Genomic DNA, 6,000 nt, shown 5'->3' with positions numbered 1-6,000 from the left:
TACTATTTTGGTGCAGATATGATCTTTTGATTGCCCGTTATTGCATTTTAATGGTGGTGACAAAAAAAAACGTATAATTCTGGCGTTTTGACTTTTTTCTCGTTATGTCGTTTAGCGATCAGGTTAATTATTTTTTATGTTGATAGATTGGGCGATTCTAAACACAGCGATACCAAATATGTGTATGTTTGAGGTTTTTTTTTTGTTTTATTTTGCAAGGGGAGTGATTTGAACTTTTTAAAAATATTTTTAAAAACATTTTTTTTTACTTTTGGCATGCTTCAATAGTCTACATGGGAGACTAGAAGCTGCCATAACGTGATCAGCTCTGCTACATACAAGCGATGATAAATCACTTGTATGTAGCAGAATTGATGACTTGCTATTTTCGCCAACCACCAGGTGGCGCTCATGGCAACTCGGCAATGACAGCCATAGAGGTCTGTAGGAGACCTCTACTTGTCATGCCAATCCACTGGTGACCCGCGATTACATGACGGGGGTCACCGATGGGCAGATTTACGGCCCGATGGCCGAAAGCGCACGTTAAATGCCGCTGTCAGAGTTTGACACTGCATTTAACGGGTTAATTGCCAAGAGTGGATCACGATTCCACCGGTGGCTGTTCCAGGCACATGTCAGCTGTTCAAAACAGCTGACATGTCCCGTGAAAGATGTGGGCTCACCGCCGTAGCCCACATCAAAGGGGGAGACAGGCCATGCACTGTACATGTATGGCGCATGTCGTGAAGGGGATAGTCCCAGGGTGTGGGGAATAGTGAGTATTCCGGCAGCTGACCTCAGCATGTGAGGGCACATGATAATGATGTCATAAGATGTTACACGCTGAAATCAGATGCTGGCATCAGAACAAGATGCAGCTCCAATTGAATGGAGGGAAGGTAAGTAGATTTTTTTTTAAATGTGTGCAGCATTATGGGGGCCATGTATACCAGGATGGTGGATGGATAGGGGGGCATGTATACCAGGATGGTGGATGAGGGGCCATGGATACCAAGATGGGGGATGGTGGCCATGTATACCATGATGGTGGATGGAGGGCCATGTATACTAGGATGGTGAATAGGGGGCCCATGCATACCAGGAGGGTGTATACCTGGATAAGGACATAGGGCTTGAGAAAGGTTCTCACGAATGAACAAACATGTTGCCATGTTGGGCCATTAAACAGAAGTCCTTTTTTCACTCTGAATGGTATGCTGCCTCCGGGGGTGGATTAAGGGTAGCCAGGGCCCCGGGCTGTTCAGACACTGTAGGCCCCCCGGTCATGTGACGGGGTCATCATATACCTGAACCAGATTATTCCAGAAAAATAGTTGCTGTGTGAAACTATAACCTGTCAAACATCCATTGATCTAGTCAATTTACCCTTCAGTTAGGAAGAAAAAAAAAACCAATACTATCACCATAAGTGCAGTATTCACAGGAGATCTGTACTTAGTATACATTGTCTGTGTAGAGGTAATAGTGATCACCGGTGACATTGTACACAGGGCCTCTGTATATAGTATACAGTGTATAGTGTCAGTGTATAGGTAACACTGACTCACTAGTGATGTCTCTAGGTGAAGTCCTTCATCTTTCATCCAGCACAGACCGCCATCACTTCATCCAGCCAGGACTCGTTTCTGCAGGAAATAACACAGTTATCTCGAGCTCCGCTTGCAGAACACATTAATTAATTTTTCCCAACTTCTACATTACACCACATGAAGAAAAAGAGGCGACATAGTGTCACTCTACACAGTAACAGGACCGCCCCCCCCCCATTTAAAACAGTATACTAATAAAATAAATACATCACTGCAGTAATAATATCCCTTAATTAGCCTCTATGGTAATAATAATATCCCTCATCCTGGCCCCGTGTACCTCATTCCTGGCTCTAGCCATATGTTCTCCCATCCTGCCCTCATGCATATCCATTCTGCCCCATATGATCTCCCCATCCTGACCCATCAGTCTCCATCGTATCCATCCTGCCCCATGATCCTGCACGATCTGTCTCCAATCATGCCCCATGTCTTTCATTCTGCCCCGTGTCTCCAATCATGCCCCGCATCTACATTCTGCCCATGTCTCCAATCCTGCCCCATCTGTCTCCAGTCCTGCCCCCAGTGTGACCAGCATCTCAGCCCCCAATATGTCCAGCATCTCTGCCCCCAATGTGTCCAGCATCTCTGCCCCCAATGTGTCCAGCATCTCTGCCCCCAATGTGTCCAGCATCTCTGCCCCCAATGTGTCCAGCATCTCTGCCCCCAATGTGTCCAGCATCTCTGCCCCCAATGTGTCCAGCATCTCTGCCCCCAATGTGTCCAGCATCTCTGCCCCCAATGTGTCCAGCATCTCTGCCCTAAATGTGTCCTGCATCTCTGCCCCAGTGTCTACAGCATATTGCCCCCAGTGTGTCCTGCATTCTGCCCCCAGTATCTCCAGCATATTGCCCCGTGTCCAGCATCCTGCCTCCAGTGTGTCCAGCATACTGCCCCCAGTGTCTCCAGCATTCTGCCCTAGTGTGTCCAGCATATTGCCCAGTGTGTCCAGCATATTGCCCCCAGTGTGTCCAGCATTCTGCCCCAGTGTCTTCAGCATTCTGCCCCAGTGTATCCAGCATATTGCCCCCAGTGTGTCCAGCATTCTGCCCCAGTGTCTCCAGCATCTCTGCCCCCAGTGTGTCCAGCATATTGCCCCCAGTTTGTCCAGCATTCTGCCTCATTGTCTCCAGCATATTGCCCCCAGTGTGTTCAGCATATTGCCCCCAGTGTGTTCAGCATCTCTGCACCCAGTTTCCAGCATACTGGCCCGGCCCCCCCAGATTGCCGTTCGCAATAATAAAAAAAAAGTTCTCCTTACCTGTCCGCGCTCCTTCGGTGAAGCTCTCTCCTTGCAGCTGAAGCGCGCACTCATCGGCGACTAACAATGACGTCAGACGCCGGTGACGTGCCCACTGCGGCTGATGTCAGCTGCCAGCCTCCGATTGGCTGGCAGCTGTTAACTATTAACATGCAGGCGCGCGCCCGCACGTCAATAGCGTTAAACTGCCGCAGCGCCAGTAGGGGCCCAGTAAGCAGTTGAGACGGGGCCCGATGCAGGCTCCCTCTGCCCACCGGGCCCATACGCCAGTCAGGGCAATAATGCCCTTATGGCGGCGGGCAATCTGAGCGGTAGCCCAGGGCCCCCCCACACCACTGACCCTATTATAATCCGCCCCTGGCTGCCTCCAATCTCTGAATATCTACTTAAGGTTTAGTGTTTACCTGGGGGGCTTTGCACCCGACTTGTGATTACTATTGCTGCTCTTACTTTTTTTTATTTTTTTGGATAGATATATATAGTATATCAGGATAGGGGGGCATTTTTTTTCCCAATAAGATAGAGCAGGGGTGGGGAATCTTTTTTTCTGCCAAGGGCCATTTGGATATTTATACCATCCTTCGGGGGCCGTACAAACTCCGCCCACAAAGTACATGCCAACTCTGGCACTGGTTTCAGGACGTAATCTTTCATTGCATGCCCTTCAGTGTTCAGTAGTGAAGTGTGTGTGTGTGTGTGTGTGTGTGTGTGTGTGTGTGTGTGTGTGCGCGCGAACTAACAGAGCAAGAAGAAATTAATGAGCTGGTTGTAATTAAAATACACCTCCCTGCCCAAGAATGCGATGCCTGAGAATCTGCCCGGGGGCCTGATAAAAGGTCATCGAGGGCCGTAAATGACCCTGGGGCCTGAGGTTCCCCACCCGAGATAAAGGAATGATTTGCATCTTTTATGAATTTCCATGCTTTTTTTTAAATTATGATATGGGGGCGTATCAATGTTGTGTAATTTATTTTCTTCCCCTGACGAATTAATGCCCCTGACGAAGCTACCTTGTGTGGCGACACGCGTAGGGCATCATAGCCCCACGGACCTCTTGGCATTCTGACAGGACGGACTGCACTTTCTTTCTCTACTTATGACGCCTTCTTTGGACCTGGCGAACCGCATATCTGATTGTTACATATGAGTATGGAGCTCCTTGTGATATGAATGCCTGGCTGTGATAATTTGATCAGTATGGGTGCTTGATTATGTTCCTTTCTGCAGCTTATTATAGCCTCTTTGGGAATAAGGCGATTCAGGGGGTATATGACTCCATATGTATAGTAGGTGGGCGATCTCTTTGCTCACATGTTGGTAACTCCTTTATTATGTCCTGAAGGTATTTGTTATGGTGGGGATTCTCCTGTACTACAAACACTGAAGATCATCATTATTATTATTTTTTGATTAACCGTTTATCTACTATAGAATTGTCTAAGGGTCACTTCCATCTTTCTGTCCTTCTGTCTGTCTTTCTGTCTGTCACGGATATTCATTGGTTGCGGCCTCTGTCTGTCATGAAATCCAAGTCGCTGATTGGTCGCGGCAAAACAGCCACGACCAATCAGCGACGGGCACAGTCCGGAAGAAAATGGCCGCTCCTTCCTCCCGCAGTCACTGCCCGGCGCCCGCATACTCCCCTCCAGTCACCGCTCACACAGGGTTAATGCCAGCGGTAACGGACCGCGTTATGCCGCGGGTAACGCACTCCGTTACCGCCACTATTAACCCTGTGTGACTAAGTTTTTACTATTGATGCTGCCTATGCAGCGTCAATAGTAAAAACATCTAATGTTAAAAAATAATAAAAAAAATAAAAAATCATCATATACTCACATTCCGCCGCCTTTCCCGCTCCTCGCGACGCTCCGGTGACCGCTCCATGCAACCGGCAGGTTCTGGTGGCAATGATGGTATGCGACAAGAACCTGCCATGACGTCACGGTCATATGACCGCAATGTCATCACGCCCTGGGACCGGAAGCTGCCACGCGGTGACAGAACTACAAGGGGCCCTCGGATCGGAAGGTGAGTATGTTTATTTTTAACCTGTGACATACATAGCTGGGCAATATACTATGTGGTTCTATGCTGTATACTACGTCGCTGTGCAATATACTACGTGGGCTGAGCAATATACTACGTGACTGGCCAATATACTACGTGGCTGGGCAATATACTACATGACTGGGCAATATACTACGTGGGCTGTGCAATATGCTATGTGGCTGGGCAATATACTATGTCATGTGGCTGGGCAATATACTATGTGGCTGGGCAATATACTACGTGGCTGAGCAATATACTATGTGGTTCTGTGCTGCATACTACGTCGCTGTGCAATATACTATGTGGCTACGTAATATACTATGTGGCTGGGCAATATACTTCGTAACTGGGCAATATACTACGTAACTGGGCAATATACTACGCAACTGGGCAATATACTACGCAACTGGGAAAAATACACTGCAACATGGCAATATACTACGCGGCTGGGCAATGTACTACGTGGCTGGGCAATATACTACGCGGCTGGGCAATATACTACGCGGCTGGGCAATGTACTACGCGGCTGGGCAATATACTACGTGGCTGGGCAATATACTACGTGGCTGGGCAATATACTATGTGGCTGGGCAATATACTACGTGGCTGGGCAATATACTATGTGGCTGGGCAATATACTACATGGACATGCATATTCTAGAATAGGGGTCCCCAACTCCAGTCCTCAAGGCCCACCAACAGGTCATGTTTTCAGGATTTCCTCTGCATTGCACAGGTGATGCAATTATTACCTGGGCAAGACTAAGGAAATCCTGAAAACATGACATGTTGGTGGGTCTTGAGGACTGGAGTTGGGGACCCCTGTTCTAGAATACCCGATGTGTTAGAATCGGGCCACCATCTAGTACTCCATATTTATTGTGGTTGGATGATCCCTTTTTTATTATGTCCTGAAGATTTGTTATGGTGGGGACCCTCCTCCACTACAAACACTAAGGCCAGCCTCACACTAGCGAGTTTTACGGACGTAAGAGAGGTGCAGAAAATACGGATTGCACACGGTACAATGCATCTCTATGGCCAAGCTTCTATCTGCCGTATTTTACGGATCTG

The sequence above is a fragment of the Ranitomeya imitator genome, chromosome 6 (genome assembly GCF_032444005.1).
Source record: "Ranitomeya imitator isolate aRanImi1 chromosome 6, aRanImi1.pri, whole genome shotgun sequence".
In the NCBI taxonomy this organism is placed as follows: Eukaryota; Metazoa; Chordata; class Amphibia; order Anura; family Dendrobatidae; genus Ranitomeya; species Ranitomeya imitator.
This window is presented reverse-complemented; position numbering follows the sequence as displayed.